The sequence below is a fragment of the Hibiscus syriacus genome, unplaced genomic scaffold (assembly GCF_006381635.1).
Source record: "Hibiscus syriacus cultivar Baekdansim isolate YM2019G1 unplaced genomic scaffold, ASM638163v2 tig00002799_pilon, whole genome shotgun sequence".
NCBI classification, from domain to species: Eukaryota; Viridiplantae; Streptophyta; class Magnoliopsida; order Malvales; family Malvaceae; genus Hibiscus; species Hibiscus syriacus.
In genome coordinates, this window is record NW_024061945.1 from 331,882 (window position 1) to 358,527 (window position 26,646).

General features: G+C 38.6%; 1 pseudogene; it reads left to right on the forward strand.

Moving 5' to 3' along the window:
• LOC120151093 lies at nt 1–26,646 on the forward strand (annotated as a pseudogene).

Sequence of the window (26,646 nt, forward strand, 5' to 3'; positions counted from 1 at the left end):
AGAAGCCCACGGATAGCTCAAAAGTGTTCAGATTAAAGGGGGGAAAAAGAGAAAAACATGTCAAAACCGAGATCATAACATAGAAAGAGAGATCGAAATCTAATAAAACAATGAAAGCTTTGAACTTTGTTCTTCAGTTTCTATCATTTCTTTTGTTGTTTTCTTTACACAGGGCCGTCGCTAATGGCGTCACTCCCGAGGAAGCCAGGCAGCTCAGAGATGAGGTAAAAGCATATGTTTTTATCTTAGAATTTATATTTTGGATTTAGGGTTTTCGCTTTTATTTGTAGATAGAATGATATATCACTAGGATTCTTCGAATTGGCCTTTTAACTTTACTCTCGCTGTCTTTACTGATCTTGCATTTATGGGGATTTTTTACAGTGCTTGGATTGGTTTGTTGACTGATAATTAATTGTTAATGACTTCTTTGGCAAGTTTTGAAAACCCATTTGGGCAAAAGCATAGAAAAGAATGGGATACAGGTGTATATTTTTTTCGGGTGTATAATTAGTTCATATAATATGAAAATACTTGATTCTTACACGATGTTAAATGAAAGATGGAATTCAAAGTTTAAATCAAATTGTGGTGTGGATTGGTATATATTAGCAATTCATTTGTTTCATAGCTGTAGGAGCGTGAAATGTTCTATCATGCTTTTGATGGTTATATGGAGCATGCATTTCCACTTGATGAGTTCAGACCTCTATCTTGTAAAGGAGAAGATACGCTTGGTAGTTATGCTTTGACACTGGTATGATCCAAATCTTTTATTTATTTTTTTCCTCAGAAAATTCGAAATGCTGAGATTGTGTCTTGAATTTTGCAATGTTGCTGCTGTGATGTTGAATGGAGCAGATTGATTCTTTAGATACATTGGCTTTACTTGGAGATCGAGAACGCTTTACTGCCTCTGTTGAATGGATTGGTAAAAATCTTTGGTTTGATATAGTGAGTGATATACTTTTGCAGCAACCTTTTTTGCTTATTCGTATGGGTTTGTTTTGATAAGGAAACCTTAGTATGAATGATAGGATTGAAGGTTGATCTTTTGTATAGTGATAAAAGAAATCACGCTTACCTTTCTTTTTTATACCTCATGACTTAATTTGACATAGAATGTAGTTTGTTTACATTCTACTATGATAACAAATTATGGTTGCCAGTTTCCAAATCACTGTTATCATCCTATCAATTAATAGCTATTTCTATTGGTGATGTATAATTCTATTGGTTCCTGGGAATATTGCTATTAATCTAAAGTTTGAAGTTTGCTTTTATTCTGCAAAATAAAACAGTTTCCATTTTTGAGATCACCATCAGGATCCTGGGAGGTTTAGTTTCTGCTCATTTTTATTGCGAGTGAGTATGCGACTGGTAATATCAATATTTTGTTCACCTCCCTCCGTTAATCTTTTATGATCATATTTCATAATTGTAGAATAAATATCAAGGCTGTTTCAATTTCGGGGCATGAGAATTCCTTCCTATGACAATCAATTACTCAACATAGCTGAAGATCTGGCTAGGAGGTTATTACCTGCATTTGACACTCCTACAGGTATCGGCCCTGGATCTTTTTCCCATTAAGATGCAGTTACATGAACGTTGCAATAGATGTAGTATCTTTTTTTTTATAGGAATGAAAGGCCTTCACCAAAATCCCCTACTTGATTAAGGGAGTTTAGAAGTAAACTCCTTAATCAGCAGAGGGAGGAGAAGAGAGCCTTAGAAATTTTATTAAAATAAAACAGTAACATAAGATACAACCACTACTTCTACAAACAACACATAAAACTTAAAGACTTCTAGGCCAGATCCCCACTAAACAAAACGCAGCAGCTAAAACAGCAACAACAGTCAACCAATTCCCTCCTTAGCTAATTTATCTGCCTCACAATTACAGCACCTAGGAATCCATCTAACAACAACCTATCTAGCAGAAACAGAAAACACAATGTCCTTAACAAAATTAGCCAGAAAAACAGGAGAAGAAATGCCATCATTAATCCATTCAACTGCTGTCTTCGAATCACTTTCAATGATAAGCCTACCCTTCGACGCCCAACTTGAAGAAAGAAAGAAATCAATGCTTCTTTTAATTGCCTTTAATTCTGCTATAATAGGAGTAGCTGGACCGACTTTCCTTGAAAAAGACGCAAGCGTAACCCGATTCCAGTCCCTTAGAATACCCCCAATACCCGCCAACCTCCGCACACCACTAACAGCCCCATCCACATTCATCTTGAAAAAGTCTACTGGAGGAGGAATCCAGCTCAACACAGTGTTATTCCCAGTCTTATGAGCAGTAAGATTGTCCGCAAGGGTAGGATCTCCAATAAGAGAATCCACTTGCAATGTGATTAGGGGAAACTTAGCCAGGAACCACTTTGCTAATCTGAAACGCACAGTAAAAAACAAAGAAATTATGTCTAACTTTCCCTTATCAAAGATGATCTGGTTTCTAATCTTCCAAATAGACCAAAAAACTACCCCTGGGATAAACTGCCAAATCACAGAATTAGGCCTCAATACCTCCCACGAACTAATAAGCAGACTGGGAGGGTTAGAAGGAAGCGCTAACCGTACACCCCAGAACCCTATGAGTTTAGTCCACAGAACCCAAGAAACCGGACATGAAATAAAAAGATGTTGTACAGATTCTTCCTCTAAGTTACATAACGGGAAAAGAAAATTATCGCCTATATTGACCCCCCTTCTCAACAATTCAGCTCTGACAACAACTTTTTGATGAGACAGTTGCCACAAGAAAGTCTCCACCCTAGGTGGAACAAACCCCAACCAAACACATTTATTCCACTGAAAAGAATCATCATGAAAAGAAGAAAGAGCTTGCCTACAAGCTTTAACCGAAAACAACCCATCGTCCGAACCATCCCACATCATACAATCATCCATAGTCTCGATAAGTTTAATGTCTTTCAACCTATCCAGAAGCTCAACCAACTGCATTACCTCCCAATCACAAAGATTCCTCCTAGTCGTAACATTCCAAACCCATCCACTCAATTCAAAGCTCCCAAAATCAGCAACGTGACCCAATTTATTGGATGAGAGGACAAAAATTCTCGGAAACAGCAGTTTCAAAGGGACCTCACCAAGCCACGAATCGTTCCAAAAGGAAATGGATTTACCATTACCTATTTGAAGCTTTGCATGAGACCTAAGACAACCTCCAAAGTCATCATTCTTAAAAAAGTTGTTTACGATTCCCCTCCAAATCCAAGAGTCTTTTTGGGAGAAAACCTTATTGATATCCATGGAATGGCAGCTCACATTGTGTTTGCTACATAAAACTGCTTCCACAAAGAATTAGTATCATTAGCAAATTTCCAAATCCACTTACCCAACAACGCTCGATTTAAAAGACTTAAATCAGTAACTCCCAAACCTCCTACACTCAACGGTCTACAGACCTTATCCCAACTCACCCAATGCATTTTCTTCTTGTCGACCCCTCCCCCCACAGGAAATTCGACAACAAGGAATTTAACCTCAGACAAATAGAAGGCATCTTAAAAATTGATAGGAAAAAGATAGGTAAAGAAGATAAAACCGACTTAATAAGTACCAAACGACCAGTCATGGACAAAGAAGAGGCTTTCCAACCTGTCAGTTTCCTATTAAAATTTGCAAAAACTGGATCCCAAAGCTTCTCCGAATTCTTAACCGCCCCCAATGGAAGACCTAAATAATCAGTAGGAAAAGAACCGACCGAACAACCAATGTTCCTAGCCCACTCATCAAGGATGTCACTCCCTACATTAATCCCAAAGAGCTTACTTTTACTAAGATTAAGATGGAGCCCCGTTAGAACGCTGAAAATCCTCAACACTCTCCTAACATTCTTGATTTGAGTGACAGAGGCTCGACAGAAGATAATTAAATCATCTGCAAACTGAAGATGAGACAAAGAAAAAGAATTTTGGTTTTTATCGAAAGAGAACCCTTGGAAAAGACCCAAATCCACTGCTTTATTCAACATTAAATGAAGTAGTTCCCCAACCATATTGAACAGAAGAGGAGAAAGGCTACAACCTTGTCTCAAGCCTTTTGCAATCGAAAACTCCTCAGTAGGAGAGCCATTCACTAGGACCAAAATTGAGGCTGTGGAAATACATTGTGCAATCCAAGAACACCACCTCTTACCAAAACCCAATTCTTTCATAAGCCTTTGAATAATCTGCCATTCTACAGTATCGTATGCTCTGCTAAAATCCACTTTAAATACAACCCCTTTAAGACCTTGTTTCCTCCAAGAGTCAATTCTTTCATTTTCTATAAATGCACAGTCCCACAGTTGCCTTCCCGGAATAAAAGCAAACTGTGAAGGACTAATAATGTCCTTAATACAGGAAATGAGTCTTTTTGAAAGAACTTTCAAAAGAATTTTATACAAGCTGCCCACAAGACTTATGGGTCTATAATCCTCTATTTTCTCGGGATTGCCCTTCTTAGGAATCAAGGTAATAAAAGCATGGTTAACACCATGAGCCCACTTCTTCCCCATGTAGAAAGCTGAGAAAAACACCATAATCTGCTCCTTTAAAAAATTCCAGTATTTCTTGAAGAAACCCATGGAAAAACCGTCTGGACCAGGAGCTTTAGAACTATCCGAAGAGGAGATAACTTGCCAAACTTCTAACTCAGAGAATTCCGCCTCCAAAAAAGCACTTTGCGAAGCTGTTAATTGCGCAAAATCAAAATTCAGATCCTTCACCTCCAATGCAGAATTGGAATTGTACGCAGAATTGAAGAAGTTGAACACACCACCTCTAATTTTGTCCTTATCCGAGACCAGTTCTCCATTAATATTTAATGTATGAATACAATTTACTCTACTCCTTTTCAACGCCGATAGATGAAAAAACCTTGTATTCCTGTCGCCATTTTTAATCCATCTACTTCTGGATTTCTGACACCAAATACTCTCTTCAATCCTTAACAACCTCCACAACTCCTTGCACTCAGTCAACTGATCCCACTCCCCCTTGGATAAAATTCCACCTTGTGACTTAGTTTCTAAACCAGCTATCTCAGCTTCCAACATCGAAATGGAATCTGGCAGCCTTAAATGACTACTACCGGGCCAGCGTCTGATCTGTTTTTTAGCAGCTTGTAGTACCCGAAAAATACCCCCGTTATTAATATTATTCTTCTCTACTGCTAACAATTTTTCAACAAAAGAATCGAAGCCTTGTTCCTGAAGAAGAAAATTAAAGAATCTAAAGGGTTTAGGGCCCCAATTCAGATTAACATCGAAATAGATGTAGTATCTTATTATGCATATATCCTGCTATGTTATATTGCAGCAATTCCGTTTGGATCTATTAATTTGTAGTTTGGAGTTGATGAACATGAAAGCAAGGAAATGCCTCTATTATCTCCTTACTGATGATTTCTTTAGTTAGTTTTTGTAAGCTGCTTGTTCTTGTTTGACCTTGTACATAGCTTGTCTAATTCCCCTTGCCCCACATCCTGATATCAGTACTTTGTGATGTGCATGGTTGCTATATGTAATTTTAAATGGAAGATGATGAAGGTATTCAAGTGAAGTGAATTGATTTTTTCCGTTAGCATATTAATCTGTAGTGAAGGCTAGTTACTTCCAGGTGCTGTATGTGTGCATTTTTCATATATATTGTATTAATATGTAATGTGAAGTACCAATTCTGGTCTGTTTAGATAACATCTACAGCTGGTGGTGGGACTTTGACTCTTGAATTTGGAGTGCTAAGTCATTTGACCAATGATCCTAGTAAGTGTTACTGCCCCTATATTGATGTTTTTGCATTCTATAGAAGTTTGTATGCCACAAAAAGTGTGATAGCAAATTTTGGATCTCCTGGTTGTTTATTCCTTGTACAATTGATGACCAGCCTGATTTATCTGGGAAAAACGGGGTCTATTGTTCATAACTGCAACGGTTGGATTGTGAAAGGAAAATGGAAATCCAAACAGACAATAAAACTAAAGGGAAGTTGGGGATCGTTTTGCTTGAAATTTTAGTATAACAAATTGCAGGGCTATTAGATTGACTAGGAAATGCTCGTCAATACTTGTTAGTGTTGATAAAGAAGATTCTTAAACCATCAACTAGTTGGTCTAGTGGGATGAGGCATTGAATCCCTTAAGCAAGGTCAGCGGTTCAAATGTTGGCGTTTGTGAACAGAGAAAATTGGGTTGGGAGGGTCACCCTCGCCTCAGCAATACTCGATCTGGATTAGTCGATCAATAAATTGGATACCAGTAATTAATTAAAAAAAAAGAAAATTCTTAAAAGAGAAGGGAAAAACTCTCAATCGTATATTTTTCTGGAATAAGTACTACTTGCTTTATACATTGTCTAGGAGTAAGTATTTTGTTAGAACTAAACTACCTAGTAGTTATCCTTATCTATATAACTTTCTAAGAGTTAGTATTAAGTTAAAATACTAACTAGTATACAAGAGAAGCTTATTGCATAACCTACAATCCCCCTCAAGCTGGGGAGTAAATATTGAAAAGACCTAACTTGGATGTAATCTCATCAAAGGTAATTCTTGGAAGTGCCTTGGTGAGAATATCCGGTTACTGATTCTTCCTAGGAACATAGTTGAACTTTACTGATCCATCATTCACTTTTTCAGAGATGAAATGTCTGTCGATCTCCACATGCTTTATTTGATCATAATGAATTTGATTCTTTGCAATACTTATTGTAGATTTGTTGCCACTTTGAAGTTCAAAATACTTGTTGTCACATAACCCCAGCTCAGTTAACAGTCTCGGTAACCAAATTCCTTCATATATTCCAAGTGTCATTGCTCTAAATGCTTCCACACTACTTCGAGACACCACAATCTGTTTTTTACTAACCAAAGTTTCCTAAACAAATGAACAATATCCAGTTGTGGATCTCCTATCAGTTAATTCACCTGCCTAGCTTTAATCCGAGAAAATTTTTACCGTGCTATCTTCACTTTTTCTGAAAATTAACCCATGTCAGTGTCATTTTCAAGTATCCTAGAATTCGGTTCACAACCTCTAAGTATTCTTCACTCAGATCATTCATACATTGGCTCACTATACTGACAGGAAATGCGATATCAGGTCTAGTAATTGATAAATAAATTAGTTTACCTAATAGCCTTTGATACTATTATCAATTAAAGCATTTAATTAATTGGAAAAAGTCTTATTACGTCCTTCATTCTCCAAAGGATTCACGATCGGTTCCGGTTCATGCAGTGTTCATGCTTTATAGGAGGCTTGAGAATAGGTTTGGAATTTGGTATTTGAGGCGAAGCAATGTGTTGATCATGATGAGGTAGATATGTTTTGGTTGGCTAGTTCGGTAAGTTTTCCTGTTCTGGGAAGTTTGGCATTACAGATTGGTCTGGCTGGTGCTGGATTGGTAAGTTTTCCGGTTTTGGGAAGTTCGGCATTGCTGATGGGTCTGACTGGTGTGGTTTAGTTGGTAAGTTCGACTGGTTCGGAGTTGCTAGTCGGTCAAAAAGTGAAAGATGCAAAACTAAGACAATAATGTCGAAAGCCCTTTTGAGTTGAAGAATAACCAAGAAACACATAACGAAATGCTCGAGGATCCAATTCTGACCTGGAAGGAACATTGTTACGGACAAACACAGTACATCCAAAAATTCTAAGGGGTAATAAGAAGTCATAGGTTTACAATTGGGAAAAAACTGAAGAAAACCTCTTGGACACAAATTGTAATGGTTTACTGGGTAAACGATTAATCGAATATGTGGGAGTTAAAAGGGCTTCCCCCAAAAAAAGACGAGGAACATTTGTGGAAAAAAGAAAAGACTGAGTAATCTCAAGAAGATGCCTATTTTTTTGCTCAACAATCATATTTTGTTGAGGAGAATTGACACACGAGGTGGGATGAATAACCCCTTTTTCCTGAAAGAAAAAACCTAAGATATTGGCAAAATACTCACTACCATTGTCAGAATAAAAAATTTGGATAGAACACTGAAATTTGATTTTTACCATCTTATGGAACCGTTTGAATATCTCTCAAGCTTTTGGATTTAATTTTCATGAGAAAGGTTCAGGTAGTACGAGTGTAATTATCAATAAAGGAAATAAACCACCGAAACCCATGTAAAGATGCTACCCTGGATGGACCCCAAATATCACTATGGATCATGACAAATGGTTTGGATGGTTTGTACTGATAAGGAAGATAAACATTCTTTGTTTGTTCAGCAAGAGGGAAAATATCACAAGTAAAGGTTTTAGGACTTTTATTGATAAATAGATGTGGAAACAACTTTGCAAGATAAAAGAAACCGAGATTTCTTAAGTGAAAGTGTAATAACATAACATCGGTTGAAGGTTTTAGCAAAGAGGATTATGTCATAACATTTGAGGAAGCAGCGGAAAGATAAGCAGGTAAAGACTGCCACAAAGTTTAGCATTGCCAATCACCTTCTCCGAGCTCGAATCCTGAAAATAACAAAAATCATAGTTAAATTTTGTAGTACAACATAACTTAGCAGACAACTTGCTAATGGAAATTAGATTGTGAGGTTAGGAACATAAAAAACACATGATAAAAGAATGTATGGATTTATCCGAATAGACCCATGACCGACAACACCTGAAAGAGAACCATCTGCTGTTCGGATATGCGAGATAGACAAGTCTGCATGAAAAGTGTGAAAGAGTCGAAGATCACCTACCATATGGTCACTTGCACTAGAATCCACAATCCTAGTAGGAGTGTCGTATTTGCTAGCCAAAGTAGCAAAAGGAACTTTACCTGCAGGAGGGGAAGATGTAGGTACAGATTGGGAAAGAGTATTTAGCTGACTAAAAAACTACTGTAACTCTTCGATTCGTTTCTTACTAAATGAACTTCCATGTAAACCAGTAGGCAAAACACAATTCCCTTAAGTATCATGTTGTTGATGTTGTTTGGAAGACTTCCCATCAATAGGTTTGCCGTGTAGCTTCTAATAAAAATCCATCACACGGCCAACCTTCTTACAATAGTCACACCAAGGTATCCTCTTCTTCGGCCGAGAAGTATTTTGGGAGTGAGTGAGTAGTGCAAAGCCTTTAGTTGGCAGTGAATCAAGAAGCATAACCGTGCGTCGACTTTCTTCGCGTCGAACTTCATAGAAATTTTCTCGGATTGAAGGAAGAGGTTTAAGCTCCAATACTCGTCCTCGAACCTCATCAAGAACCCAATGCATACCAGACAAAAATTGAAACATCCGACGCTATTCAACAATCTTCTTTAACAATTGAGCATCGTCTACATACCATCATTCATGAGATTCAAACAAATGGAATTGCTATCACAGTCGCGACAATAGAGTAAAATACTGAGAAACAGTCATGTCCTGTTTGAGATTTGCAGGTTGTCACTCAATCCCAAATAATGCAATGAAATTTTCCAGATTCGAATACGTAGCCTTTGTAGCACTCCAAATTTCAGCAGCTGTTTCGAACTGCAAAAAGCTCTCCTACTTCAGGAATCATGGAGTTAATGAGCCATGACATAATCATGGTATTCTCACTAACCCAAGTGGAATATTTAGGGTATGTCGTAGCAGGAACTGGTGTGGTCTCCAAAAGGTAGTGTTGTTTGCGTCGGCCAGTGATATAAAGGTAGGCAGATTGGGACCAAGAGATATAATTGTCACCTTTCAATTGATGACAAGTTATAGAGGCAGAGGATATGTACGTTAGGGTTGAATGGGACGAATGAACAAGGAGTTCCGAGGTGGCATCTGATGAAGAAGAAGCGAAAGTCATGGTCGGCTAGGGGTTAGGGTAAAAGGACCGCTCATCTAAATTGATACCATGTTGCTGAAGAAGATTCTTAAAAGAGAAGTGAAAAACTCTCAATCGTGTATTTCTCTGGAGTAAGTACAACTTGCTTTATACGTTGTCTAGGAGTATTTTGTTAGGACTAAACTACCTAGTAGTTATCCTTATCTATATAACTTTCTAAGAGTTAGTATTAACTTAAACTACTAACAAGTATACAAGATAAGCTTATCGCATAACCTACAGTTAGCTTAACAGGGAAGGACACAATATTTTATGTAAGAGGGTGAACTTATAAAATTTTAGGGGGGAGTGAAAACATATTATCAATATAAAATAAAAAATATCTAAAATATATGAAAATTTGAAATTTTCAGGGAGGCTACTGCTCCCACCGCCCCCCTTCGGTCCATCCCTGGTTAGCTAGACATTTAGACTTCTATCAGGAGACCAATGTTGAGACTTTCACATACCAATGACTGTTAACTTTTATATTCATTGCTTAAATATTTCTATTTCTTAAAATTGATGCAGTTTTTGAGCAAGTTATGAAGAATGCTGTTCGGGGCCTGTGGGCTCGACGTTCAAAGCTTAACTTAGTTGGTGCTCACATTTTTTTTTTTGATAGGAAAAGTAGGTCTCATAAAAACCTCCTTCTTAGTAGCCCTTACCATGAGGTCAGAACCTACTAGGGGAAGGAGGAATAGAGAACCTTAATATATTGATAATGTAAAAATTACATAAAACTAGAACCACTCCTTTAAGATACATAAAAACTTAAGCACACTCTTATAACGCCTTGATGAAAAACCTCCGAACCCAGTACTAAAAAAGTGACCCACTACCCAATCCCCTCCTTTGCAAGCAAATCTGCCTCGCAATTACAGCTTCTCGGAATCCACCTCACAATGACCTCATATTCAGAAACCGCATCCGCAATATCCTTGACAAAATTTAAAAGAAAAGGAGGAACTGACTCCTGATATTTCAACCACTCCACAGCTAACTTGCAATCAGATTCAATAATAAGCCTTCCCTTCAATACCCATTCTGATGACACAAAGATGTCTATTCCTCTTTGATGGCTTTTAACTCTGCTAAAATGATAGGAGTAGGCCCTATTTTTTCTGAAACGACATCAATTTAATCCGATTCCAATCTCTAAGAATGCCCCCAATTCCTGCTAACAACCCAACCCTACTAACTGCTCCATCCACGTTAAACTTAAAAAATCGACTGGAGGAGGACTCCAGTAAACCACAGGCCTGTTCGAATCAAGAGAAGCTGAAATATTATCAGCCATGAAGGATCACCAATTAGAGAGTCCACTTGAATAGAGGATAAAGGATACTTAGCTAGGAACCATTTCGCAAGCCTTAACCTGACTGTGAAAAACAATGAGGATGTGTCCAGCTTGCCTCTTTCAAAAACAATTTCGTTTCTCATCTTCCAAATCGACCATAAAACATCCCCCGGAATAAACTTCCACATATTAGAAATGGCCTAAGAACAGACCATGAAATTAGAATTGATGAAGGATCAGTAGGTAAGGCTAACTTGATACCCCAGTAGGCTATGATTCTGTTCCATAGTACCCAGGAAAACTGGCAGGAAATAAACAGATGTTGAACTGATTCCTCTGCTTGATTGCAAAAGGGCATAGAGAGTCCTCCCCTAAGTGAACCCCCCTTTTCTTCAATTCCCCTCTAACCGCTACTTTATTAAGTGATACTTGCCAAAGGAAAACCTCTACTCTAGGAGGAACCAGACCTTGCCAAACATATTTGTTCCACCTAAAGTTATCCTCATCCACTGAGTAGAAAGATTTCGTGCAAGCTTTAACGGAATACAAACCCTCGCCCGCACCAACCCAAAGCATACAATCCTCCAAAGATTCATTTAATTTGATAACATTGAGCTTGTCCAATAGATCAACCAGCTGAGCCACTTCCCAATCGCATAGATTCCTCCTAGTCTTAATATTCCACTCCCAACCATTCAAATCAAACTACCAAATTCAGCAACCTTACCCCCTTGATTTGTTGACAGAGCAAAATCCTAGGGAAAAGAACTTTCAATGGAAAATCCCCCAACCATGTATCATTCCAAAGAAAATCGAATTGCCATTCCCAACTTGTAACCTCGCATGAGATCTAATGCATCCTCCAAAGAAATCATCCTTCATGTAGCTATTCACAATACCTCTCCAAATCCAAGAGTCCTTATGGGAGGAGACTTTATTGACATCCATAGAAAGACAACTAACACTATGTTTAGAACATAAGAACTTTTTCCACAAAGATTCTTTTTCGTTGGCAAACTTCCACACCCACTTTCCCAATAGTGCTCTATTAATAAGCTTCAAATCAACAACTCCTAGACCACCTCCACACTTCGGTTTACAAATCTTAATCCAACTCACCCAATGCATTTTCTTCTTTTCTTCTCCTCCACCCCATAAAAAATTCGCCATCAAAGAGTTTAATTTTTGACAGATTTTAGTTGGAATCTTGAAAATAGCGAGATAAAAGATAGGTAAAGAGGATAAAACCGACTTAATAAGCACCAATCTACCGGCCATAGACAAAGAAGAAGCTTTCCATCCCGCCAATTTCTTATCAAAGTTAGCTAGGACTGGCTCCCACAGTTTCTCACAGTTTCTTTTAGCCCCTAGCGGAAGGCCTAAATAAACTGTCGGAAATGAACCAATAGAGCAGCCAATGTCCCTAGCCCAACTTCTCAGTGTGTCCTCCACATTAATACCATACAATTTACTCTTAACTAAATTAAGATGAAGCCCCGTCATAAAACTAAAAATCATCAACACTCGTCTAACGTTTTTAATTTGAGTGATGGAGGCTCGACAAAAATAATTAAGTCATCCGCAAACTGAAGATGGGTCAAATTGAAACTGTTTTGCACATTTCCAAAAGAAAACCCTTGAAATAATCCTAATTCCACAGCTTTATTTAACATCATATGAAGGAGTTCACCAACCACATTAAACAAAAGAGGAGAAAGACTACATCCTTGTCGCAAACCTTTAGCAATATGAAACTCTTTTGTAGGAGACCCATTCAGTAGAATAGATATAGAAGCTGTAGAAATACACTGATTTATCCAAGAACACCACCTTTCTCCGAAGCCCATCTCCTTCATAAGCCTTAACAGAATCTGCCAATCCACGGTGTCATAAGCTCTGCTAAAATCCACTTTGAAAACAACCCCCTGCAGCCCTTGTTTCCTCCAATAATCTATGCCTTCATTTGCTAAACAGGCACAATCCAACAATTGCCTCCCCGGAATAAACGCGAACTGTGTAGGGCTAACAATATCTTTAACACAAGAAGAAAGTCTTTTCGAAAGAACCTTAGAGAGAATCTTATACAAGCTGCCCACTAGACTAATAGGTCTATAATCTTCAATACTCTCAGGATTACCTTTCTTTGGAATCAAGGTAATAAAAGCATGATTCACCCCATGAACCCACTGCTTTCCATTGTAAAAATCTGAAAAAAACTCCATAATCTTCACCTTCAACAAATTCCAATACTTCTTGTAAAAACCCATTGTGAAACCATCCGGCCCTGGAGCTTTTGCACTATCCGAAGCTGAAATTGCTTGCCACACTTCTTGCTCTGTAAATACCTCTTCTAGAGAATCACTTTGAACTTGAGACAACTGTTTAAAATCAAAATTCAAGCCCTCAACTTCCAGTGTAGTTTTTCATTATATGCATTCTTGAAAACTTAAACACTGTCTTTTATCTTTTCTGGATCCGAAATAACTTTGCCTTTAAAATTGATAGAATGAATAGTGTTGAATCTATTCCTTTTCAATGCACTAAGATGAAAAACCTTGTATTCCTGTCGCCATCTTTAATCCATCTGTTTCTAGATTTTTGAAACCAAATTCTCTCCTCAATCCTTAACAGTCTCCATAATTCCTTTTTAGACTCAATCAATTGTGCCCAATCCCCTGCAGACTGCTTTCCACCTTGACACTTTAAATCCAGACTGTTAATTTTAATTTCCAGCAACGAAATTGACTCTGACAGCCCTAAATGTCCACTTCCAGACCAGTTTCTGATTTCATTTTTTGCACCCTGCAGGATTCTGAAAATTCCACCACTATTGTTCTTCTTCTCTTCTACTTCCAGTGAGTCTGCAACTAAATCATCAAAACCTTGTTCTTCTAAAAGAAAATTAAAGAACCTAAAAGGTTTTGGACCCCAATTTGTAGATTTATCCTCCAGCAAGACTGGATTATGGTCTGAAATAGATTTCGGTAAAATCGACTGCACAATGTTAGGGAAAATCTTAAGGAATCTTGCGCAAATAAGGAACCTATCCAATTTCACCCATGTTGAAGATTCTCTATTACTGCACCAAGTGAAAGAACCTCCTGACATAGGCAAGTTAATGAGATTGGCTTTTTGTACGAATGACCTGAAAATATCAATAGTATGCCAATTTGTGATTTGCCTATCTTTTCTTCTGAATCAAGATACGCGTTAAAGTCTCCCCCTAAACACACTGGTAAATTTAGAGCTCTAACATACTTCAGCAACTCCCCATAAAAAACCTCCTTCTCAGCTTCGACTGTAGGCCCATAAACATTAATAGCTACAAACTCCATAGAACCATGCTTAGATTTTCCTACTAACGCCAGAAACCTACTATGCACAAACTGATCAATGACTTGAACCACGTTCTCATTCCACAATGTAATCAATCCCCCCGATGACCCCTGTGCTGGAGAAACCAACACCCCCTTTAACAAGTTACCTCCAATCCTTCTAAAAATCGCCCCATGGCATCTTTCCAACTTAGATTCTTGAATGAAAAGAAAAACTGGTTTCGTCTTCTTGACTAACCTTGCTGCAGCTACACACTTCTCCCTCCTCCCAAGACCCCTAATGTTCCACGAAATAATACTAAAATTATTCATAAAAAAGAATTACTCCCCCTACACTCAGCTAAAACTGAGCAGCCTTCATCCACCCCTAACTGCATCTGTCTCTTTACCAAGACATAATAATTTATCAATAAAAGCCTCCTTCCCTTCCTTAAATGAAATACCTAACATCTCACACACTTCCCAAGTATCCACTGCTTCCTTCAGTAATTCCACAAAGAGGAAGAAGAAGCAGTCGAAATATTAACCAAGTCAATAGCATCAGAAATTAAGGCTCTCCTCTTCCTTCTCTTCCTTCTCTTTTCATTTCCTTTCCCTGAAGCATTCACAGAAATAGCTTCCACCCTTTCAACAACATCATTACAAATGGTAGGGATCGTAGATGTATTCTGAAAATCGGCAGAACTATTGAGGTCCTTATCTTGTCCCTTTCCAATACTATTCGTAGGAAACTGCTTTATACTTCTAGGAACAGAATTGTTCTGCTTAAGCTTCGGAGAAGCCATGGGACAGAAGACATCATCTTCAATAGCTGGACACAACCATATTCTTCTATCTCTTGACCTTTTATAAACTCGGGCATAGCGTCCTCTTCCCCTTCTGCCAACAGGAGCACTCCTAATTGACAAACCTATCATAATATCTTCATCTTCCATATCCCCATTTTTTCCTTCTTCTATTGATACACTTCTTTCTTCTGCAAAAAATTCAGACAGATTCTGCTCCTTATTCTTGTTTGCTAGCCTAGCCCAATTCAACTTCACAGCAGGGCCAGCTGGAATAATTTTAGTAACAGGAGAATAAGCCTCCCAATTAGACTCCGAATGGGCTGAACTCTGGACTGCAACCTCTCTCAGCCCAAGGCCTGCAAACTCCCCCTTGGGATTTAATTCAAATTCAAACTTGTCTGACACCCCATTACTATTGGGCAGAGTGTCTGACTTATTTTCCAAATCCTGTTCTCCACCTTCTAACGTCCTCCTTTCTTGACTTTTCTGAAGCCACGTGTCAACTTTTGACCAGAAACCTTCTGCAGAGTTCTCCCTGTTGTCTCCTACCTTATCTTTGTTTCTACCATCTTCCTCCTTTGACACTTCGTCATTGCAGTTGCCGAATGACACAGTCTGCCTCACGTCTCCATAAGCTTTAGAGAAAGCATTAGAGCTGGATCCCACATTAATTTTAACTTTAAACGATCTGCCATAAGATCCTACAATAACAGATTCTTGTACATCGAACGGACTTGCCACCCTTAGCAGCATTCTAGCCGAAGAGAGGTCATCTCTGTTTCTTGTTCCCTCCGGGATACAAACAACCTTTCCCCACTTTCCTCCAAGCTTCTCTAAAAAAGGAATACTCCAACTAAGAAGCGGTAACCCAACCAACTCGACCAAGCAATAAGCCAAAGGGACTCCATCTTCACTCAACAATGGATCTACCCAATCAAACCAGCAGTAAAGTTTCTCTCTAAGACTCGACCACGCCTTCAGGAACTCTTCATTTGTATTGAAGATAATAATGCATGCGTTCCTAACGTATCCCCACTTTACTATCTTGACCTGGAACCCCTCTTTTGCCAAAGCTCGCACCACCATAACAGGCTGAAATGTATCTTTAAAAATCCCTGTTAAGGAATTTTTCACCCAGCAAAAATCCTCTGATGGGATGTGCATATCCCAGACATTTCTTACTCCTTTTGCTTCTTCTGACCTTCCCTGTTCACCCTTCTTTGTTGATCCACTCCTACTGTTATCCACATTCACAACCTCCTTATACGTTCTGCCATCTCTCAAACTTCTCGGTGACTCCAAGTTAACCTGCTGTCTACCATTAGCTTCTCTAAATGGCTTAACTCCTTCCAGCTGAGATCTTTTAACCTCTGCATCTCTCTTCCTGCCCCTCTTATACTTAGCCACCCCCACAGTGACTCTCTTCCCATCAATCAACGTTCCATTTACATTCATAACTGCTCTTCTGCAACCTTCCTCCACCGCATATTGCACAAAAGCAAACGTTGATGACTTATAATTCGTTTTAACCATAAAACTTGGGATAAAGACCCTCACTATTCTACCATAATGGTTGAAAATCTCTCTTAACTCACTTCTGGTAACTCTCTTACTAAGATTTCCAACAAAAACAGTCCATTCCTCACCGGAGAATGAACGACCAAACGCACCCGCTCTCTTTCTCTCTCTACTTTTCTCACTCATGGTCTTATGGAACTCTTAGTTGGTGCTCACATCAATGTGTTTACTGGTGAATGGACACAGAAGGTAACTTCTGTTTTACTTTGATCACATGATCAGTGGACTCGTGGTTTTCTGTTTTTGTAACGGTTCTGTCAATGTTCTTCAATTGTTTAGTCGTTAACTGGATAGTAAAGGATTAAATCTTCTGCTCCTATTGAGTCATTCTTTTCCATTATGTAGAAGTAAGTCTTTTCTATAAGAGAGATGTTGAACTTCTTTGATGTGATCATTATCTATTCTTTTGAAAATTAATTGTTACATCTTCTCATTCTATTGTGAATCCTTTTTTTCCTTCCCTTTTACTACTTTCAAATGAACGCTTAAGGAGTTAATATTTTCATAGGATTAATGTTCCTTGCAAATTGCCTTCTCGATATGCAGACATTGAACAGAAAAACTCATAATTATGAATTTGCACTTAGTAAAGACTCAACTTCAGCTTTACTCATTAATCCATCAGCCTCCCGCTGGACCCATCTTTGTTTTTCCTTCGGTTGCTTTCATTGATCCATACTGACCAGCTGCGAATTGCGATTGATTCTATTTTGCTTTGCAGGATGCTGGAATAGGGACAAGCATCGACTCCTTGTACGAGTTCTTCTGAAGATCCATCAGCGCCGTTATGCACTACCTTTACAATGATCCCTGGTTAAAACTTGTGCTCTTTTGTCCCACTTTAATTAAATTTTCCTTTCTCTTATTTTATTATACTTGGTATCATTTTCGGCATTTTCCGTGCATCATATATTTGGACTTTCTCATCTCTTTCTCTCTCTTTTGCCTTTAATTTTGATTTACTTCCTTAGGTATGTAGAGGTCAATATGGATTCGGCTGCTATTGTCTGGCCACTATTTAACAGTTTACAGGCATTTTGGCCAGGGCTTCAGGTTATAATTTATTAATATTTTCTGATGTAAACTTCAAAATATATTTCTGAGTAACAATAAATTATGTGATTGACTATTGGGTAATCAGTGGTTTACCATTTTTTTTTAAGGTTTTAGCACGAGATATCGATCCTGCTATTCGAACACATGCTGCCTTCTTCAGTGTCTGGAAAAGATACGGTTTTACTCCTGAGGGTTTTAATCTTGCTGCACTTAGTGTTCAGGTATCTGATTCATGATAGTGTACTATTCTTATCATTCCCTTTATCCCTTGCATTGGATGTATCTATCAGTCCATCTAATCATACCATATCTCTTTTTGCAGCATGGGCTAAAGTGGTATCCTTTGCGTCCAGAGTTAATAGAAAGCACGTATTAGCTCTACAAAGCTACCAGAGATACCAGGTCAATCTGATTGACAATTATTTGCCTTTTCCAACTTCTTTTAACTTCACTTTTGAACATCTTATCACACGGTTATTTGGAGGTGGTAATATTGCAACATCTTCACTAATCACTATCTTTCCTTAATTGGAGTAATTCTAAATGATTATTTATGTTTATCAAAGGAATCTTGTTTATCCGGTCAGTTGGGGTATTGTTTGTTTCCAAGAGGCTCTACTCTTTCAGGATTAGAAAAATGCTGGTCTAGCTTCCCTTCCTTCCTTTCCTATTTTTTGAATCAATTCACGTCAGCGTTTAATGCCCTTATCTAGAGATGAATTTTATTAGAAGACAAAATTGCTCAAACATTTAAGAGCAATGATTTAAGATATTATATGAAAAGAATGCGAGGAAATAAAACAGGCTTGCTACATTAGGTATTTTACTAACAAACTATCATTGCTGACGAGAGTGCAAAGCTATCCCTGCTGCTGTTAGATGTTTTTTAGTTTACCTGTTCGGCTTTTCTCAACAAAACTTCTGTGCTATTTCCCCATTCCTGCATACTAAAAAAGTTGATATTTTTTGCTTTAGATATCTAGATGTTGGACGAGACATAATTGCTAGCTTGCAATACGGGGCTAGGTGACCATGTGGTTATTGTCATATATCAGATATTGAGAATCACAAGAGGGAGGATCTCATGGAAAGCTTTTTCCTTGCGGAAACAGTAAGCGACAATTTGCACGTATATCTGTATTCCTCTTTTCTCTAATTACAATTTAGGATTTTGATTGGTTTGAACTTGAGTCCAATTTTGGTATTAGCATAACATTGTCTTTTCCATTCCAATACATATTTGTGTAACCTCTGAAATGCTCAGTTGAAATATTTGTGGCTCCTTTTCGACTTGGCTGTGGGTCCTGACAACCTTGTTGAAAGTGGACCGTACAAGTAAGATTTAGGTTTCCTTGGGCTCTTTTGTTAACAAAAAAAAAATATTTGTTACCATGAAACAAGCTACATTTTCTTTTTTTTTGATAGGAATAATAGGCCTCGTTAAAAACCTTCTTCTTGGTTACCTCTTGACAGAAGTATCTAACGGAAGGAGGAAAAGAGTGCCTTAGTTTTATAAATAAAGAGAGTATTACATAACATTACAACAGAGACCTAACAATTAACCTATCCCATCCTTAGCTAACTTATCTGCTTCCCAATTACAGCCCCTAGGAATCCATCGAATAATAACCGCCCTCCCCCGAACTAAGGCAGCAATATCTAAGACCAGGGAACTGAAAAAATTAGGAACAAAAATAGGTGACAATATCCATTCTACTACAGATTTGCAGTCACTTTCCATGATCAGTCTTCCTTTTTTAGCCCAAGCTGATGAAACAAAAAGGTCTAGGCCTTTCTTAATAGCCTTCAGTTCAGCCAACGGCGGAGGTACTGGACCAATACTAACAGAGAAAGACGATAAAATTATACCATTACAGTCTCTCAAAAGACCTCCAATTCCTCCAGCATTTCCATCCGACCTGACAGCCCCATCGACATTAAACTTATAAAAATCTTTCGGGGAGGGAGCCAACAATGAGTCTCACATCTTTGTGTCTTCTTAAGATCAAACTTGTCTGCAATCACGGGGTCCCCTACCAAAACATCTACTGGAATTTTGAGATGTGGAAACTTAGCTAGAAACCATTTAGCCAACCTAAATCTTATAATGAAAAAGAGAGAGGTAATATCAAGGCTACAATTCTCAAACACAATTGAATTCCTTGTTTTCCAAATAGACCAAAGAACAACGGCTGGGATGAATTTCCAAATGGTTGAGTCTCTTTTTAAATCAGACCAAGAACTCAACAAAACTAGAGGATCAATAGGCAAGGCTGTTGAGATACTCCAAATCCTTAGAAATCTGTTCCAAAGATCCCTAATCACTGAGCATAAGAAAAAAAGATGCTGGACTGATTCTTCATTCAATTTACAAAGTGGACAAAGAACGTCTTCCACAATAACCCCCCCTATTCTTTAACTCCATTCTGACTGCCAATTTCTTGTGAGTGACTTGCCAAAGGAAGGCTTCGACTCTCGGGGGAGCTAAACCTGTCCAAACCATCCTCTTCCAAGAAAAACCCTCATCTTGACTATTTGATAAAGCCAACCTGCAAGTTTTCACTGAGAACAGACCATCCCCTTTCCCAGACCAAGACAAAAAATCCTCCAATGAGTCGGATAACTTAAAACAGTTTATTGTTTCCATAAGCTCGACCCATTGTTCCAACTCCCATTCACTTAAGCTCTTTCTTGTTTGAACATCCCACATCCACCCATTAGCATCAAAACTACCAAAATCAGCCACCTTGCCCCTTTTATTAGTGGATAAAGCAAAAATTCTAGGAAATTGTGTCTTCAATGGTAAGTCATTTGCCCAAACATCATACCAAAACGAAATAGACTTGCCATTCCCCAATTGAACCCTAGTATGAGATCTCAAACAAGCTCCTATGTCATCATCTTTCAAAAAATTATTCACGATTTCTTTCCAAATCCAAGAGTCTTGATTCAAAACAACATTATTAATTGACAATGATAAGTTACTCGCATTGTTTTTGCTATATATCATCCTTTTCCAAAGAGCATCCTTCTCATTTGCAAATTTCCACACCCATTTACCCAACATGGCCCTATTTGCGATATTCATGTTCAAAACTCCCAAACCACCGGCCTCCAAAGGAGAGCAAACTGTCTGCCATCTAACCCAGTGCATACGATTTCTGTTTGAGCTATTCCCCCAAAGAAAATTGGCCATCAAAGAATTAACTTTCTGTCTGACTTTGAGTGGCATTTTATACATGGATAAAAAGAAAATCGGTAACGAAGACAGTACCGATTTTATAAGCACCAGTCTGCCCGACATTGACAAAGAATAAGCCTTCCAACCAGTTAGTTTATTGTTAAAATTCTGTAGAACCGGTTCCCAAAGTACTTCTGAATTCCTTCTTGCACCTATAGGTAATCCAAGATAATCCATGGGGAAACAACCCACTGAGCAGCCAATTTCATTCTCCCAAACATTTAAGATCTCATCTTCAACATTTATACCAAACAATTTACTCTTAGAAAGGTTTAGGTGCAGCCCTGTCATCAAGCTGAAGATCCTCAGTACTCTTTTGATGTTTTGGATATTAGATAATGAATCCTGACAGAATAGAATTAGATCATCCGCGAACTGTAGGTGAGATAAATGGAAAGGATTAACTGATCTACCAATGTAAAACCCATGAAACAGACCCAAATCAGTAGCTTTGGTCAACATCTGATGAAGTAGTTCGCCAATTAAATTGAATAAAAGAGGTGAAAGACTGCAGCCTTGTCTTAACCCTTTAATCATTGGAAACTCGTCAGTAGGAGAGCCATTCACGAGAACTGAAATTGAGGCTGAAGAAAGACAATATTTAATCCAAGAAATCCATTTCTCCCCGAAACCCATAACTTTCAATAATTTAAGAAGAGTCGACCATTCCACTGAATCGTATGCTATTCGAAAATCCACTTTGAAAACTACCCCCTCCTCCCTTGCTTCCTCCAATAATCTATACCTTCATTAGCTATAAAAGCGCAGTCTAACAATTGTCTACCCGGGATAAATGCGAACTGAAAAGGGCTTACGAGGTCATCTATGCAAGAAACCAGCCTTTTGGATAGAACTTTAGAAATAATCTTGTATAGACTGCCCACAAGGCTAATAGGTCTGTAGTCTTCTAAACTTTCAGGATTATGCTTCTTAGGTATAAGGGAGATGAATGCGTGATTAACTCTGTGATCCCATTGTCTGCCATTGTAAAAGTCACTGACAAATTTCATGATCTGCTCCTTAAACAAAGGCCAATATTTCTTGAAAAAACCCGTAGAAAAGCCATCAGGTCCAGGAGCTTTGTCACTAGCTGAGGAAGAAATTGCAGCCCAAACTTCCTGTTCTAAGAACCTCTGCTCAAGATCATCTCTTTGCTCCTCCGATAGCTTTGCAAAAATCAGATCAACTTCCCCCACTTCCAGCGTAGAAATCGTATTATACGCTCTTTTGAAGTAATTCGAAACATGTGACCTTATTTGAACTATATCTGTCAATTCTGCACCCTCCACCTTCAAGAAGTTGATAGCATTAGTTCTGTTTCTTTTCAATGCACTTAAGTGGAAAAACCTCGTGTTCCTGTCACCCTCTTTTACCCACCTCACTCTAGACTTCTGACACCAAATGCTTTCCTCTATTCTGTGCAGCCTCCATAACTCACTTCTGAGAAACATTAACTGATCCCTATCTTGCTGAAAAAAGGCAGCACCTTGTGACTTCAATTCCAAATCATTAACTTTGTACTCAATATCTGAAATAGCCTCTGAGATCCCCATGTGATTATTGTTGGACCAATTTCTTATCCTCTTTTCCGTATCTTTTAGAATGTTGAAGATTCCCCTACCTCCCCTCTTCTTCTCCAAATCAGCTAAGGAAATCTCAATCAAATTGTCAAAACCTTCTTCCTTTAATAGATAGTTAAAAAATCTAAAAGGTTTGGGGCCCCAGTTCTGCCTATCTTCTTCCAACACAATTGGATTGTGATCAGAGAGAGATTTGGGCAGCATTCTTTGAATCACCTTAGGAAACCCCTGTAGAAAATTGCTACAAACCAGAAAATGGTCCAATCTTACCCATGTAGCCTGCTCTCTATTGTTGTACCAAGTGTATGTACCTCCTGCTAATGGGAGATCAATGAGGTTTGTTTGTTGAACAAAGGATCTAAGCAAATCTAAGGCATGCCAATTTTGCGAAAAGCCTTCTTTTTCTGATGGATTAAGATAGGCATTCAGATCTCCTCCTAAGCAAACTGGGAGGTTTACATTTGAAACGAAATTCAACAACTCCCAAAAGAACTCCTCATTTTCTTCCTCAATAGACGGGCCATACACATTAATTAACACACATTCAAACAAATTCCCCTTGAATTTCCCTGAAATTGCAATGAATCTGCTGTTTTTTTCTTCATTTGTAACTTGAAAAAAAGCTTCATTCCATAGACACATCAAACCTCCTGCTGACCCATCAGCCGGATAAAAACTCTCACCTTGAAGCAACTTACCTCCTAATCTTCTACACAGCCCATTAGAGCTTCGATTCAGTTTCGTCTCCTGCAGAAATAAGAAAACCGGTTTGTTCCTATTTACAAGTCGAGCTACTGCTCTTTTTTTTTCTTTCCTCCCTAAACCCCTTATGTTCCAAGAAATAATATTAAGATTATTCATATCAATAAATCTTAAAATCCCTCAAAAGACAGACCCTTTCAACTCCATCTTCATAATTTCTTCTTCCAAAACATGTTGTCCCCCTTTAAATGAAATCCCCAACATATCTCACACCTCCCTGGTAGTCTCGGCTTCATTTCTAGCTCTTTCTTCCAATTGAGAATACCCTGAATTATCTGTGTCCAGATCCATATGTTCCCTGACCAAACCCCTATTCACCCTTGTATACACCCTTTCGTGAAAGCTAACTAAGATTTCACCCTCCGAGCAATCACTTCCCGACTTGTTTGAAACAATTCTTAATTTCCTATGATTATCAATTCCTCTTGGGCGAGAGAGAAACTGGACCGAGTTTTTAAAACTAATCCCCATATTTCCCAATGTTTTACAATTATCAACCATAGGTAGCAACGAACTGATCCCCCCTCGACTTATAACTGAAACCCTTTGTGCATCATCTATAACCTCCAACTGCTGTTTTCCTTTATTTAATTCATTGGAAATATGGTTTCTGTCCCCACTACTCTGTCCAACAAACATCCTCTGAATCAGATCATCTTCCTGACCTTTAACCATCTCCTCATTCATTTGCATACCTCCGTTGCTTACCAAAAATGCATTCTCAGCCGAGAAGTTTGAATCCTCCATTTCCATATCCACATGTTTCCCACTTTGTATTAAATTATCCTCACATACAACTGGTGTCCCAATAGCTTGTACCAAATCCAAATTTACTGATAACCCATTAGCTTGGTCAGCCTTACCAAGTCCCAAGGTGAGATCCCCCATGTTTAAATTCCTTTCTCTTACATCCAAACATGCTTCCGACACAATTTGTTGACCTGGAACTCCACCTGATTCTATCCTTTCTGAGCACATATTATCCTCGATATTATTAAAAGGTATTCTCTCTATCCCACTCCCAATGCCGCACATGCCATCCACATTCGAGACATCCTTACCCAACTCTTCTCCACTATTCTGAGGATCAGACCCCACCTGAATACCCATTTGCTCGTACTGACTATCTACCTCCGCCTCATGATTCCGGTTCGACGAGCTATCCTTTCCGTGATCCACTGTTCCGACCCCATCCTCTGCATCATCTAAAACCGGAAAAAAATCATCGGTACCTTCCACCTTTAACTTAATACAGAACACTCTCCCTAAAGTATTAACTATAACATGCGGTGGGATATCAAACGGACTTTCCACCCTCAACAGCATATGCGCCACCCTGCAATCCACTCGATTAACTGTTTGTTCCTTAATCTTCACCAACTTGCCCCATTTCGAAGCTAGCATTGTAAAAAATGGATCTGACCAACAATTTAAAGGAACCCCCATCAAAGAAACTTCACAATATGGTAGTGGCATACCGTTATCGTCCAGAACAGGCTCCAACCTTTCAAACCAGAAGGATAAAGTCTCCCACTTTCCTTCCATCGTTGCAACTTTCTCTTCGATTGTTTGGAAAACTACTAAGCTAGAGCCTTTCGCATAACCCCAACAATCACCTTGATATTGGTCCCTTCCGTTCTTAGAGCCCTCTGCACGAAATCAATTTCAAAGATTGGCTTGCAAATGCCTATTAATGACGATCTCAGCCATGTCCTATCCTCTACAGGAATGAATATTTGCAAGGGCTTCTTCTCTCCCCTCTTCTTTTCATTCCTACTCGCTTTCTGAGTCTCCTTTAGTTTCACTCCCTCAACCGTATCCTTGTATGACCTGCCATCATAAAACCTGCTCATCTGCTTCCTTGTCCCTCCATCCTCAACCATGGATACTGCTCCTTTCCCACCATCATTAAATTGAGTTTTTGCACTTCTTCCATTTTGCTCCTCCGTTCCAGGCACCCTGACCCCCACCACGCTATTATGTTCCGAATTCCTCTGAAAGCTCTTTCTATGATACTTCGCGATTGACACCGAAATCTTCCTCCCGTCCAATAAAGCGTTGTTCATCTTATCCATAGCATACAGCAGATCTTCTCTGCTTGCAAAATGCACGAACGCGAACGTACAATACTTATAATTAAATCTCTTATTCACTGACGGAATGAACACCTTTGTCACTTTGCTCAGTCGACTAAAATGCTCCCATAATGCACTTCTGGTTACATTCCTACTAAGATTATCCACAAAAGCAACCCAAGATACTCCTCCAGGCTCCGATCTAGCTTTGTCTGAGGAAGTACTTCCAAACGATCTCTCACGCTCTCTCTCTCTAACTTTCTCACTCATATTTAATTCCCTTAAAATGCACGTCAAGCTACATTTTCTTAATGGAAAAAATTCCATTTATAGATGCATGTTTAGCACCGAGGGCCACTTGTTGCCTGCGACACCTCAAATATCCTTATTACAAGAGCATTGTTCATATTTTGGGGCTTATTGTAACCGTGGCTACTTAAAAGAAGAGTCTCTTGCATCAGACAAGTCTGCTGATTCTCAAGAAACTAATGGTAGTAGAGCTTCTGAGGGTTGGGTTCGCACTGCATTTCCGTTGGACTCTTCTTCTTTCAAGGCATATTCTTTATCAGGGTTGATTAAGGTTAGTATTGAGATAATTCAGAATTAAATTTATGTATACTGTAACGAGTTTTGTTCCCTCTACTCTGTTTTTTGTGTGTGTTCCACTGGATTAATGTTTGTTCTCTCCGTGTCTACATAAGAATTTTGATATCCGCTGTCTCCGACATGAGTTTCGTTATTTCTAGTTATAGTGGGATGGGATAACTTCTAAACACTTTTTCTTATGGCTAAAAATTGCGAATAAACGAGCGGCTATGGAGTTTGAGCCCTTATGTTTTGAATAACTGTTTCATGTGTAAGGTAAATTAATGTGTTCTTCTAATTCTCAGAAGTTCACTTCTTTGACACAGGGCCTTTGTCCGGGACTAACTCTTGCGCAGAAGTATAGCTTTTCGTATCTAGCATTGGTTGATACACTTAATGAAGATAGTTCTGCTAAACAAAAAGATACCGTGGTTCAGATCCATGCCATAGTCGTCGTTTCCGACCAAATTGCTAAGAATCAACTGGGAAGGAACCCGAGAGTGATCCATCTCAATCGTGAAAAGGCTTCCTGA